Source organism: Felis catus, chromosome B1 (genome assembly GCF_018350175.1).
Source record: "Felis catus isolate Fca126 chromosome B1, F.catus_Fca126_mat1.0, whole genome shotgun sequence".
Classification (NCBI taxonomy): Eukaryota; Metazoa; Chordata; class Mammalia; order Carnivora; family Felidae; genus Felis; species Felis catus.
This window is the reverse complement of record NC_058371.1, coordinates 34,996,480-35,012,252: the sequence shown is the minus strand read 5'-3', so window position 1 is coordinate 35,012,252 and position 15,773 is coordinate 34,996,480. Positions and strand designations below refer to the sequence as shown.

The following is a 15,773-nucleotide window of genomic DNA, read 5'->3' as shown; positions in this document are numbered from 1 at the left end:
ACATCCATGTTGATAGCAGTATTACATAAGCAAAAAAGTGTTTCAAATATCCATGAACAAATGAATGTATAAACAAAAACACACAATGGGATGTTATTTAGCCTTAAAAAGGAATGAATTCTGACACACGCTACAACGTGGAAGAAACTTGGAGACATTATGCTAAATTAATAAACCACTGGTAAAGACAAATACTGTCGGATTCCACTTATACGAGATACCTAAAGTAGCCAAATTCATAGAGAGACAGAAAGGAGGACTTTGGTTATCAAGGATGTGGGAGGAAAAAATGGGTAGTTACTGTTTAATGAATATAAAGCTTCAATATGGAGGATGAAAACAGTTATGAAGATAAATGAAGGTTCTGGTTGCACAACAATATAAATGTACTTAATGCCACTGAAATATACATTTAAAAATGGTTAAAATGTTAAATTTCATTTGTGTACATTTTACCACATTTTTTTTAAAAAATGATGAGCTCATACAGGAGTAGGTTGGGCTTCTAATCCAATATGACCACTGTCCTTATTATAGGAAGCCGTCCTTATGAAGATGCAGAATATAGGGAGTTTGCCAAGTGAAAATGGAGGCAGAGATCAAAGTTATGCTACTGTAAGCCTAGGAACACCTAGGGCCACCAGAAGCGGAAGAGGCAAGGATGGATGATCCCTTAGAGGCTTCAGAGGAAGCCTGGCCCTACTACTACCTCAATTTCAGACTTCTAGCCTCCCAAACTGTGAAAGAATAAAATTCTATTGTCTTAAAGGAAAAAAAAAAAACATATTTCCATGAGAGTCAGTAAATACTCTATATAAATATGTAAAGCTTCTTACCTTGCCAGCAAAGTTATGGACTGGATGTTTGTGTCCCTCCCCCAAATTCGTATGTTGAAGCCCTAACCACAATGTGATGGTATTAGGAGGTGGGGCCTTTGGGGGTGATTAGGTTTAGATAAAGTCATGAGGGTAGAGCCCTTGTAATGTGATTAGTGTCCTTACAAGTGGTGGACGAGACACCAGAGCTCCCTTTCTCCATTTGCGCACACCAAGGAAAGGCCATGTGAGCACAGAGTGAGAAGGCAGCTGTCTATGAGTCTGGTAGAGGGCCCTCGCAAAGACTCATATCTATCAGCACTTTGATCTTGGAACTCCTAGCCTCCAGCAGAGTTAGCCACACAGCCACCCAGTAATACTTTGTTACAGCAGCCAGAGTAGACGAAGACAGTGTCTACTTTAGAAAAAGCCACATCATGAATCAAGCTGATTGCTGGCATTGCACCACGTGCAGTTGCTTACACTTCCTCTGAGACTGCCAAAACTAAAAAGAATACAAAGAAAATAAACGATATAGCTACTTATATAAATACTGCGTCTAAAAGGTAAACCCAAAACAAAGTATGCAAAAAAGCTGAAGATTGTGAGCTGTCACACCTGGACCTGTTCCTTAGAGGTCTGGTGTACAAACCGTTAGTGATTTAGACCGAGACACAAGGATCCACCTTTTCGAAATACGGAAAAACATTCCCAGTCAGGGAACATGTGGTGATAACCAGAACCAGCTTTTATGTTGGTGAATACTTCTCTCTTCTCTCCTCCCACACCATTCCATTCCTCACTTCTTAAAGGTTAATTTTCTCACTTCTCAAAGGATGAACGTAGTCCAAATGGAAAGAACTCATTGGCAATTTCATGTCTGAAGTGTAAAATTCCATCAGGGTTCATGTGTTGGATGGGTATCTGTTGTTGAGTGACTGTTTCTGGTAAGGTGGCATAAGGATGGTTCAAGACTTTTTCAGAGATATTTACTTTTCCTGTTTATACTCTACTAGTCTGTACCTTGCTTGAAGAGGTGATTTTAATGGTTCTGACTCTTTGTAATTCCACAGAGCAGTGAATCACGCTGAATGTTTTTAGGCTAGAAAATGATTGCAGGAAACTCCCCGTTCATTTTCCTAAGCACTGAATTATAGGAAATAAAAGATTTCTCGTAGAACAGAGCAGTTTTAGCTTCACGACAACATTGAGTGAAGGTACAGAGTTCCCATATACCTCCCCCTACACACACACAGCTTCCCCACCTATCAACATCTCACACCAGAGTGGCACTATTTGTTGCAATCAAAGATCCTACATCAACACATCATTATCAACCAAAGTCCATAGTTTACATTAAGGTTTGTTCTTGGTGTTGTACATTCTTTGGGTTTTGGCACATATATAATGACATGTATCCACCATGATATTATCATACAGAATAACTTCACTGCCCTAAAATTCCTGTGCTCCTATTCATTCCTCCCACCCTCCCAACTCTTGGCAATCACTGATCTTTTTTACCATCTCCACAGTGTTGCTTTTTCCAAAATGTCCTATAGTTGGGCTCATACATTATGTAGCCTTTCCAGATTGGCTTCTTTCACCTAGTAATATGCCATTTAAATTTCCTCCATGCTGGGGCACCTAGCTGGCTGTCAGTAGAGCATGCAACTCTTGATCTTGGCCTGTGAGTTCAAACCCCACCCATGTTGGGTGTAGAGCTTACTTTTACTTATTTTATAATATTTTATTTTTGAGAGAGAGAGAGAGTTGGGGAGGGGTAGAGAGGCAGGAGGGACAGAGGATCTGAAGTGGGCTCTGCCGCTGACAGCAGAGAAACTGATATGGGGCTTGAACTCACAAATGGTAAGTTCATGTCCTGAGCCGAAGTCAGACACTCAACAAACCAAGCACCCAGTTGCCCATGTAGAGCGTACTTAAAAAGTTTTTTCCCTCCATGTCTTTTCATGGCTTCATAGCTCATTTTTTATACTGCTGAACAATATTCCATTGTCTGGATGTATCACAGTTTATTTATCCAATTGCCTACTGAAGGACATTTTGGCTGCTTCTAAACTTTGGCAATTATGAATAAAGCTGCTATAAATAACTATGTGCAGGTGTTTGTAGGGACATACATTTTCAACTCATTTGGATAAATGCCAAGAACTGCAGGATTGTGTAAGAGAATGTTGAGTATTGTGTGAAACTGTCAAATCGCCTTCCAAAATGGCTGTACTATTTTTGTATTCCCATCATCAATGAATAACAGTTCCTGTGGCTCCACATCCTCACCAGCATTTTGTGTCACTAGTATTTTGGATGTTCACCATTCTAACAGATGTGTAGTGAAATCTCATTGTTACTTTAATGTGAAATTCATTAACAGAATACAATATTGAACACCTTTTCATATATTTATTTAATCATCTATATATCTCCTTTGATGAGGTGTCTGTCCAGATATATTACCCATGTTTTAACTGTATTATTTGTTTTCCTATAGTTGAGCTTTAAGAATTCTTTGTATATATTGATAACAGTTCTTTTTTTTTAATTTTTTTCTTTTTTTAAAATTTTTTCAATATATGAAGTTTATTGTCAAATTGGTTTCCATAGATAACAGTTCTTTTTCAGAGGTGTCCTTTAAAAATATTTTCTCCTAGTCTGTGGCCTATTGTCTCATTTTCTTGACTATCTTTCACAGATCAACAGTTTTTATTTGAATGATATCCAGCTTATTATTATTTTTTTTTTATCATGGATTGGTGTTATATCTAAAAAGTTATCACATCCCTAAGGTTATCTAGGTGCTGAATCTCACAAAATCATTTTCTGGATCATCTGATACAATCATATGATTTTTTTTGTTTAGTATGTTGGTATGGTGGATTACATTTAATAATTTTCAAATATTGAACCAGCCTTGCATATTTGGGATAAATCCTACTTGGCTGTGGTGTATGATTCTTTTTATGTGTTTTTTATTAGATTTGCTAATATTTTCTTGGGGGTTTCTGCATCTTTTGTGAAATAATTGTCTATAGTTGTCTTTCTTGTAATGTCTTTGTCTGGTTTTGATATTAATGTTGGCCGTATAGAATGAGTTAGGAAGTATTCTCTCTGCTTCTATCTTCCACAAGAGATTGCAAAGAATTGGTATAAATTTTTCCTTAAATGTTTGGTAGAATTCACCAGTGAAACCATCTGGATCTGATGTCTTATGTTTTTGAAAGTTAATTTTGATTCAATTTTTAAAACCGATCTAGGCCTGGAGTGCCTGGGTGGCTCAGTCAGTTAAGCGCCTGGGTTTTGATTTCAGCTCAGTTCATCTCTCACAGTGAGATCAAGCTCTGTGTCAGGCTTTGTGCTGACAGTGGGGAGCTTGCTTGAGATTCTCTCTCCACCCCTCTACCCTCAAAATAAATAAATAAATTTTAAAAAATTCTTTTAAACAGATATAGGCCTGGGGCGCCTGCGTGGCGCAGTCGGTTAAGCGTCCGACTTCAGCCAGGTCACGATCTCGCGGTCCGGGAGTTCGAGCCCCGCATCAGGCTCTGGGCTGATGGCTCAGAGCCTGGAGCCTGTTTCCGTATCTGTGTCTCCCTCTCTCTCTGCCCCTCCCCCGTTCATGCTGTGTCTCTCTCTGTCCCAAAAATAAATAAATGTTGAAAAAAAAAATTTAAAAAAAAATAAAATAAAATAAACAGATATAGGCCTATTCACATTGTGTGTGTTTTGGTAGATTGTTTCTTTGAAGGAATTGATCCATTTTATCTAAATTACCCAATTTATGAACATATGGTTTTTCATAGCAGTCACTCATATCTTTTTAATATCCATGGGGTCTATAATGGTATTCCTTATTTCTGATATTAGTAATTTGTGTCCTCTCTTTTTCTTACTTTGGTTTGAGATTAATAAAAATAAATCTCTTCATTTATCTTTTCAAAGAACCAGCTTTCGGTTTTGTTGATGTTCTAGGTTGATATCTTGTTTTCAAATTCACCTATTTCTGCTCTATTTTTTTTCTTGTGCTTACTTTGGATTGAATTTGCTCTTCTTTTTCTAGTTTCCTAAGATGAAATCCTAGAGAATTAATTTTAGATTTTTCTCCTTTTCTAATATATGCATTTCATGCTATAAATTTCTCTCCATGCATGGCTTTTGCTTCATCCCACAAACTTTGGTAAGTTGTTTTTTTCATTTTCATTTAGTTAAAAATATTTTAAAATTTCTCTTGAGATCCTTTCTTTGACTCATATGTTAATTAGAAGTGTGTTGTTGATCTCAAAAGTATCTGGGGATTTTCCAGATAGCTTTCCATTATAGATTCCTATTTTAATTCCATCGAGTCCGAGAGGAGATACTGTATTATTTCTATTCTTTTAAATTTGTCAAGGAACGTTTTTGTTGTTGTTAAGGTGTGTTTTATGGCCAGGCCATGTCTATGTTGGTGAATGTTCCATGTGAGCTTGGGAAGAATGTATATTTTGCTGTTGGTGGATAGTCAGTATCTATTCATAATAGCTACCAGTTGATTGATAGTGTTGTTGCCTTCAACTATGTCCTTACTGATTTTCTGCCTAATGGATCTGTCCATTACTGGTAGAGGGCTGTTGAAGTATTCAGCTATAATAGTGGATTTATCTATTTCTTCTTGCATTTCTATTGGTTTTTGCCTCACATATGTTGACACTGTTGCTAGGTGCAAACACATTATAGATTGTTATGTCATTTTCAAGAATTGATCCCTTTGTCATCATGAAATGCTCCTTCTTATCCCTGATAATTTTTCTTGCTCTGAAGTCTGGTCTGTCTGAAATACTGCTGCTCTTACTTTCTTATTAGTATTAACATGTTATATCTTTATTCCTTTCTCTTTAGCCTATATGTGTCCTTATATTTAAAGTTGGTTTCTTGTAGACAACAAATAGTTGGGTCTTGTATTTGAATCCACTGTGACAGTCTCTAGCTTTTACTTAGTGTATTTAGACTACCAATGTTTATTGATACAGTTAATACCTACCATATTTGTTACTGTATTCTACTCATTGCCATTGTTATTTGTTTCTATTTTTGTCTTCCACTTTTTTCTATCTGTGGTTTTAATTATTTTTATATTATTCCACTTTCTTTTCTTAGTATATCAATTATACTTCTTTTTTGCTTTTTTCACAGTCACCCTAAAATTTGCAAGATACATTTACAACTAATCCAAATCCATTTTCAAATAACACTATACTACTTCACAGGTAGTGAAAGTACCTTATAATAACAGAGTATTTCTAATTTCTTAACCCTCTCCCTTGTATCATTGCTGTCATTCATTTCTCTTATACATAAGCTGCAGTCACTGAATTTACTGTTTTGAACAAACTGTTACCTGTTAGGTAGTTAAGAATAAGAAAAATAGGAGCACCTGACTGGCTCAGTCAGTGGAACATGTGACTTTTGATCTCAGGGTTGTAAGTTCAAGTCCCATGTTGGATGTACTTAAAAATAAAATCTTTAAAAAATTTTAAAAATGAATAAAAAAAATGAAATTTTTAATTTTACCTTCACTTCTTCCTTCTCTAATACTATTCCTTTTTTTAATGTAAGTCTGGGTTTCTGACCTGTATCATTTTCCTCTTTTCTGAATAACTTCTTTTAACATTTCTTGCAAGGCAGGTCTACTGGCAACAAATACCCTCAGTTCCTGTTTGCCTGAGAAAGATTTATTCTCTTTCACTTCTGAAGGATAATTTTTCTGGGTATAAAATTCTAGGCTGGGGTGCATCTGAGTGGCTCAGTTGGTTGAGCATCCAACTTTGGTTCACATTGTGATCTTGTGGTTTGTGGGTTCGAGCCCTGCATCTGGCTCTGTGCTGACAGTTCGGAGCCTGGGGTCTGCTTTGGATTCTGTGTCTCCCCCTCTCTCTGTGCCTCCTCCACTCACTCTCTGTCTCTCCCTCTCTCTCAAGAATAAATAAACATCATAAAATTCTAGGTTGGTATAGTTCTTTTCCTCTCAATATGTTCAATATTTTATTCCACTCTTTTTCCTTAAATGCTTTCTGAGAAGAAGTCAGATGTAATTTTTATCTTTGCTCCTCTATAGGTAAGATCTTTTCTTCATCTTTGTCTTTCTACAGTTTGAATATGATATGCCTAGATGTAGTGTTACTTTGGCATTTATCCTTAGTGTCCTCTGAGAGTCTTGGATCTGTGGTTTGGTATCTGACATTGGTTTTGGGAAACTCTCATTATTACTCCAAATATTTCTTCTATTACTTTCTCACTTTCTTCCTCTTCTTATATCCCATTGTATGTATATCATACTTTTTGTAGTTGTCCCATAATGTTTGAATATTCTGCTCCTTTCTGTTTGTTTTTCTTTTCTCTCTACTTTTCTGTTTGGAAGTTTCTGTTGACATATCCTTAAACTCAAGGATTCTTCCCTCAGCCATATCTAGTATACTAATGAGCTCATCAAAGCCATTGTTCATTTATGTTAAGTGTTTTTGGTCTCTAACATTTCTTTTTTATTATTTCTTATAATTTCCATCTTTCTGCTTATATTACTGACCTGTTTTTGCATGTTGTCTGTTTTTTTTTTTCTACTAGAATTCTTAGTTATTTTAAATTGATGGTCTGATAATTCCAATCCCTACCATATCTGACTCTGATTCTGATACTTGCTCTGTCTCTTTAACCTGTGTTTTTGTTTTGGGTTTTGTTAGGTTGCCTTTTAGCATGCCTTATAATTTTTTGTTGAAAGCAAGACATGATGTACTGGGTGAAATAACATGTGGTAAATAGGCCTTAGTAATGTGGTGATAAGGTGTGGGGGGTAGAGGAAACTGTTCCATAGACCTATGATTAGGCCTCAGTTTTATAGTGAATCTGTGCCTCTGGATTATAAACTTCACAAGTGCTTCTCAGTAGCCCCCTTCCCAACCTTCAGAGGGATAGGATGGCTAGAGGAAGTGCAAGTTGGGTATTTTCCTCCCCCAAGTCAGTTCAATGCTAATAAAACCCCAATAGAATAGATTCTGGGAAAATACTGTCTCTAAACTGTGGCTGGTTCTAGGGTGTTGACAGTTTGGGGAGATCCAGTAAAATCAGGAAGGAAGGGGTGGACCCAGAACACAAGGCATACTCTGACTGGGGGTAGGGACTCTACCCAACTTTCCCAGCCTAGAGCAGGATCATATCTATCCTGGGCTTGGTACTGCATCTAATGCTTTGCTGGGATTAGACCATTCCACTACCTCTAATTTTAATTTCCAGCTGTTGTGAATTTCCAACAAAGTTCAAGCTTTGCAGCAAAATTTCAAGCTGTGTAATTTCCAGCAGTTCTCAGGGTCTACAAGAATCATGACCCTAAAAAATTCAGAAAAGGATGTATAATTTTTCATGATATAAGGCAACAAAAATTACAATCTAAAGTCTAGAGGTTTGTAAAATTAATTTTGCCCACTGTTGGACAGGAGCTTAAATCCCAGGAACAACAGGAGTTCAGCATTATTGATGAATATTAGCTTGACCATTTTGTTTTCCACCATGATAAACATCGACAAAGCAGAGATTTTCTTTGTCAGTGGACTGTGTAGAATATACTACCATTCTCTTATTCTCTGTTCACCATAACTTCTTCTGATATCCAGGTTAAATATTGGGGAAGTGTGCCTCAGGCCAGGAACTGATCAAAAGAATAATCTCAAAATGTCCTCTTTTCCTTCCAAAGAAGAATAATCTTTCCCTGGAAGGAATTCAAAAGAAATGAGAAGGTGTAGAAGAAAGATGCAAGTCCCATGAAGCTCAAGTCTTGAAGCAGCTTGCTGAGAGGGTAAAACATGAGAAAGAAGTGCTTCAGAAAACAACAGAAGAGAACAACAACTTCAGTCAAATGTCCTACTCTGGTACTGGTTCCCAAGGAAATTTTTGCTTGTAGGTCTCTGCTCCACTATGTTGTGATTCTGTTTTTCTATCTGTCCATTTCTCCAAACTTTGTTGTAGTAGTTTGTCCTTTGGTCTCAATTCTCTGATGGATCTAAGAAGAGTTGTTGAGTTTTAGTTTGTTCAGCTTTTTACATGTTGTTAGGATACAGTGATGACTTCCAAGTCACTTACATGCTGACTGAAAATATAGAGCTATTTAAAAGGGAGGAAAAGATGGCAGCAGAGTAAGAGGACCCTAGGTTCACCTCATTCTACAAATGCAACTAGATAATTATCAAATCATCTTAAATACCCCAGAAATTGGCCTGAAGACTGGCAGAACAAGCTCTACAACTAAAAGTAGAGAAGAGGCTACATCAAAGAACATAGGGGGATGCCTGGGTGGCTCAGTCGGCTGAGCATCTGACTTCAGCTTAGGTCGTATTTTGTGGTCTGTGAGTTCGAGCCCCATGTCAGGCTCTGTGCCAACAGCTCAGAGCCTGCAACCTGCTTTGGATTCTGTGTCTCCCTCTCTCTCTGCCCCTCCCCTGTTCATACTCTGTCTCTCTCTCAAAAATAAAATAAAAACAAAAAATTAAAAGGAAAAAGAAGGCAGGAAGCATAGAGATACAGTTTGGGAGAGAAACAGATCATGGGAAACATGGTTGTGGAGAAGGGCAAGAGATGGAATAGCACACAGAAGAGTGCACAGGGGAAACAAATCCTCATAGCAATTGGCTTGGAAAGTGAGAAGGGCCAAATTTCATGAGTTCTTACAACCAGCAATGCTTAATGCCTGGAGCTTTAAAGCTCAGATAGAGCCCATAGCGCATTGGGACTGCTCTTGGAGAAGAAGGCAGGACAAAGAGCCTACGGACACACAGCATGGAAACAGCAATCTGAAGAGCACTTGGGGCATACAGTGGGTAGGTTATTTGCTCAGCTCAGAGCAAGTCCCAGAGAGGTAGCATTTACAGAGAGGCCCCCTCCAGGAACAAAGGAACTGGCAGGCACCATTTCCCTCCCCTACCTCTCAGCATAAGCACAGGGCCACTTGCAGGAACTAGTGTAGAGAAGACTCCTTGCCTACACCAAGCCCCACCTCCCTACACTCCGGTGAAACTGCCCATCCCAGTTAGGCTTGCCTGAGTCCCAGTGCAGCAGGTTCCTTCCTCCAAAGACCCGCCCAAATCCCCGCCACAACACATTTCCTAATGCAGAAGTTTTGCAGGGCCTCAGTTCTGGTGGCAGTGGTGACACGTCTCATCTTACAAGCAGACTAGAGCACACCTAGTTAAAACCCATCACATTCAGGCCAGGAACCAAACACTGCCCACGAGAGCAAAGAGAACCTCTGCAGGGGCACCTGGGTGGCTCAGTCAGTTGAGCGTCTTTGGCTCAGGTCATGATCTCATGGTTCATGAATTTGAGCCACACGTCCAGCTCTGTGCTGACAGCTCAGAGCCTGGAGCCTACTTTAAGTTCTGTGTCTCCCTAGCTCTCTGTCCTTCCCCCCACCACTCTCTCTCAAAAATGAATAAACATTAAGAAAAAAAAAATTTAAAAAAGAGAGTCTCTGCAGATGACTGACCTGAAGGATAAAGTGGCCAAGACACAATAGCACAGCACATGCAGCACACATTGGAGACACTTCCTGAAGCACCAGGCCCTGGGAAACAGGGGTCACTACACAGCAGGGCACTACAGGTCCTCTTCTTCATAAGACAATTATCCTCAAGAACAGGAGATGTAGCTGATTATCCTAACATATAAAAGTAGGCACAGAGACTTAGACAAAATGAGAAGACAGAGAAATTAGTCCCAAGTGAAAAAACAGGACAAAGCCACAGCCAGAGATCTAAGTGAAACAGTTGTAAGTAAAATGCCTGATGGAATACTTAAAGCAATGATCATAAGGATACTCACTGGACTTGAGAAAAGAGTGGAAGACAACAGTAAGACCCTTAACCCAGAAATAAAAAAGAACCAACCAGAGATGAAGAGTACAATAAACAAGTTTCGAAACACTTGATGTAATGAACAGCAGGATGGAAGAAACAGAGGAACGAATTAATGATCTAGAAGACAGGGTAATGGAAAGTAATCAAACTGAACGAAGGAGAGAAAAAATATGCACAATGAGAACAGACATAGGGAACTCAGTGATGATATCAAATGTAATAACACTGGTATTTTAGGAGTCCCAGAAGAAGAGAGAAAACGGGGTAGAAAATATACTTCAAAAAATAATAGCTGAAAACTTCCCTAATCTGGGGAAGAAAACAGATATCCAGATTTAAGAGGCACAGAGAACACCCAACCAAATCAACAAAAGAAGATCCTCACCAAGACATATTGTAATTAAGTTGGCAAAATATAGTGATAAAGAAAAAAATTGAAAAGCAGCAAGAGAAAAGAGAACAGTAACAGGAAGGTAAACCCCATAAGGTTATTAGCAGGTTTTTCAGCAAAAACATTTTAACCCAGAAGGGAGTGGCATAATATATTCAAAGTACTGAATGGGAAAAATCTGCAGCCAAGAATACTCTATCCAGCAAGGTTTATCCATTCAGAATGGAAGAGAAAATACAGTTTCCTAGATGAACAAAAACTAAAGGAGTTCATGACCACTAAACCAGCCCTGTAAGAAATATGAAAGGGGATGCTTTGAGTGGAAAGACCCAAGTAACAGTATCAAGATAGGAAACATAAAATTGGAAAAAATGAATATTTCTGTAAAAATCAGTCAAGGAACTCACAAAATAAAAGGATATAAAATATGACAATATATATCTCAAACACGGGGAGGAGAGGAGTAAGGAGTGAGTTCAAACTAAAATGACTATAACTTATAATATAGACTGCTATTTGCAGAAGATGCTATATACAAACCTAATGGTAACCACAAATCAGAAACCACTAATCAATGTGTAAAGAATAAGAGAAAGAAACCCAAATATATCACTAAAGAAAACCAGCAAACCATGAAAGAGAGAAAGACAAGAAAGGACCAGAGAAAATCTTCAGACACAATCACAAAACAAGTAATAGAACAGCAATAAATAGGTATCTATCAATAATTACTTTGAATATAAATGAACTAAACACTCCAATCAAAAGGCATAGGGTGACAGAATGAATAAAAACAAACAAACAAAAAAGATCCATCTATGTGCTGCCTACAAGAGACTTATTTTAGACCTAAGGACACCTGCAGATTCAAAGTGTGGGGATGGAGAAACATCAATCATGCAAATAGATGTCAAAACAAAGCTGGAAAAACAATACTTATATTGGACAAAACAGACCTTAAAACAAAAAGACAATGGGAATGCAATCTGGTGCAGCCACTCTGGAAAACAGTATGGAGGTTCCTCAAAACTCTGAAAATAGAACTACCCTATGACCCAGCAATTGCACTACTAGGTATTTATCCAAGGGATACAGGTGTGCTGTTTCGAAGGGACACATGCACCCTAATGTGTATAGCAGCACTATCAACAATAGCCAAAGTATGGAAAGAGCCCAAACGTCCATCGGTGAATGAATGGATAAAGAAGATGTGGTATGTATGTGTGTGTGTATATATATATATACATATATATATATATATATATACACACACACATACACACACACACACACACACACACACAATGGAGTATTACTCGGCAATCAAAAAGAATGAAATCTTACCATTTGCAACTATGTGCATGGAACTAGAGGGTATTATGCTAAGTGAAATTAGTCAGTCAGAGAAAGACAAAAACCATATGACTTCACTCATATGAGGACTTTAAGAGACAAAACAGATGAGCATAAAGGAAGGGAAACAAAAAGAATATAAAAACAGGGAGGGGGACAAAACATAAGAGATTCATAAATATGGAGACCAAACAGAGGGTTACTGGAGGGAGTGTAGGAGTGAGTATGGGCTAAATGGGTAAAGGGCACTAAGGAATCTACTCCTGAAATCATTGTTGCACTATATGTTAACTAATTTGGATGTAAATTTTTAAAAAATTAAATTAAAAATTAAAATAAATAAATAAATAAATAAATAAAGAGACAAAAAGGACAATATAATAATATCCAAATAAGCCACTCGTTAGATTTGCCTCTGAGATATTTTTTTTTAATTTTTTTTTCAATGTTTATTTATTTTTGGGACAGAGAGAGACAGAGCATGAACAGGGGAGGGGCAGAGAGAGAGGGAGACATAGAATCGGAAACAGGCTCCAGGCTCTGAGCCATCAGCCCAGAGCTTGACCCGGGGCTGGAACTCAGGGACCGCGAGATCGTGACCTGGCTGAAGTCAGACGCTTAACCGACTGCGTCACCCAGGCACCCCCGCCACTGAGATATTCTATCCAAATGTCTATGCAGATGATAGTGTATGTCTGGACATACTTCAGAACCATTGGAGTCCAACCTATGACGTGTCTTCTAGTTTAACATCCATACAGTCGCTATTGGATGAACCCAATCCCAATAGTCCAGCAAACAACTAGGCTGCTCACCTGTACCAGGAGAACAAACAGGAATATGAAAAACGTGTTTCTGCATGATTGTTGACCCGGGTGCAGCAAAAGAAGAGGCTGGTCAAAAGAAAAATATATACTAATGTGTTTGTCACCTTCCTATTCTTCAGTGTCATTACATTTACTTTATTAAAAGGAAAATAGCTGTTAAAAAGGGGGGGGGGCAATCCAACAGGAAAATATAACAATCATAAATATTTTTGCACCCAACATAAAAGCATCCAAATACATAAAACAGTAACAAACATAAAGGAACTAATCAATAATAATACAACAATATTAGGGGACTTTAACACTCCACTTACATCAATGAACATATCATCTAAACAGAGAATCAACAAGGAAACAATGCCTTTGAATGACCCACTGGACTAGATGGACTTAACAGATATATTGAGAACATTCCATTCCCAAAGAGCAGAATACACATTATTTTCAAGTGCACATGGAACATTCTCAAGAATATATCACATATTAGGCTACAAAACAAGCCTCAACATATTCAAGAAGATAAAGGTCACACCACAATGTATGAAACTAGAAGTCAACCATAAAAAAAAAATATGGAAAGGCCATAAATACATGAAAGTTAAATAAATGCTGCTAAACAATGAATGGGTCAACAGGGAAATATAAAAATAAATTAAAAAGTACATGGAAACAACTGAAAGTGAAAACACAATGGTCCAAAACATTTGGAATGCAGCAAAGGTGGTTCTAAGAGGGAAGTTTACAGCAATACAGGCCTACCTCGAGAAGCAAGAAAAATCTCAAATAAACAACCTAAACTTACACCTAAAGGAGCTACCAAAAGAACAACCAACAAAACCTAAAACAGCAGAAAGATTAGATCACAAATAAATGGTATAGAAACTAAAAACAAAACAAAACAAAACAAAACAACAAAAACAGAATAGATCAATGAAACCAGAAGCTGGTTCTTCAAAAACAACCAATAAATTTGATAAACTTCTAGCCAGACTTGTCAAGAAAAAAGAGGACTCAAATAGATAAAGTCACTAATGACAGAGGATAAATACAAAAATATAGCAATACAAATAATTATAAAAGAATATAAGAGAAAAACTATATGCCAACAAATTGAACAACCTGGAAGAAATGTATAAATTTCTAGAAACATATAACCTACCAAAACTGAAACAGTAAGAAATAAAAAATTTGAACCAGCAAAAAAATTGAATCAGTAATCAAAAAGCTCCTGGGGTGGCCTGGGTGACTCAGTTGGTTAAGCATCCAACTTTGGCTCAGGTCATGATGATCTCATGGTTCATGGGTTTCAGGCTCCTGGGAGCTGCTTCAGATTCTGTCTCCCTCTCTCTCTGCCCATGCTCTGCTCATGCTCTGTCTCCTTCTGTCTCTCAAAGGTAAATAAATAAACGTTAAAAAACAAACAAACAAACAAACCTCCTAACAAAAGTCCAGAGCCAGATTGCTTCACAGGTGAATTCTAACAAACATTCAAAGAAAAGTTAATACCTATTCTTCTCAAACTATTCCAAAAAATAAAAAAGGAAGGAAAACTTACAAATTCATTCTATGAGGTCAGCATTACCCTGATACCAAAACCAAATAAAGACACTACAAAAAATAAATAAATAAATAAATAAATAAATAAATAAATAAATAAAAGAACTAAAGGTCAATATCTCTGATGGACACATATAGATGCAAAAATCCTCAACAAAATACTAGCAAAGCAAATCCAACAATACATTAAAAAAATCATTCACCACAATCAAGTGGAATTTATTCCTGAGTTGCAAGGGTGGTTCAATATTCAAAAATCATCAACGTGATACGTCACATCAATAAAAGAAAGGAAAAGAACCATATGATCATTACACAGACATAGAAAAAGCATTTGACAACGTACAACATCCATTCGTGGTAAAAACCTCAATGACTAGGTTTAGAGGTAATATACCTCAACATAATAAAGACTGTATATGAAAAACCCACAGCTAACATCTTTCTCAGTGGGGAAAAACTGACAGCTTTTCCTCTAAGGTCAGGAACAAGATAAGGGTTCCACTCTCACCACTTCTACTCAACAGAGTACTGGAAGTCCTAGCCACAGCAATCAGAAAACAAAAAGAAACAAAAGGCATCCAAATCAGTAACAAAGCAAAACTTCCACTACTTGCAGATGAAGTGATACTATATATAGAAACCCCTAAAGACTCCACCAAAAAACAGCTAGAACCGATGAACAAATTCAGTAGTCACAAGATACAAAAATCAATGTACAGAAATCTTCTGTTGTATTTCTATACACTGAATAATGAAGCAGTGGAAAGAGAAACTAAGAAAACGATCCAATTTACAATTGCGCTAAAAAGAAGATACCTAGGAATAAACCTAATCAAAGAGGTATAAGACCTATACTCTGAGAACTATAAAACACTGAGGAAAGAAATTGAAGATGACACAAAGAAATGGAAAGACTTTCCATACTCATGGATTGGAA

At 37.4% G+C, this 15,773-nt stretch overlaps 1 long non-coding RNA gene across 4 annotated transcripts in view; it reads right to left on the bottom strand.

Annotated features, from left to right (window-relative positions):
• The window catches only part of LOC102902122, a 59,498-nt gene that overhangs the window by 38,995 nt on the left and 4,730 nt on the right, over window positions 1-15,773 (bottom strand). The window lies entirely within an intron of this gene.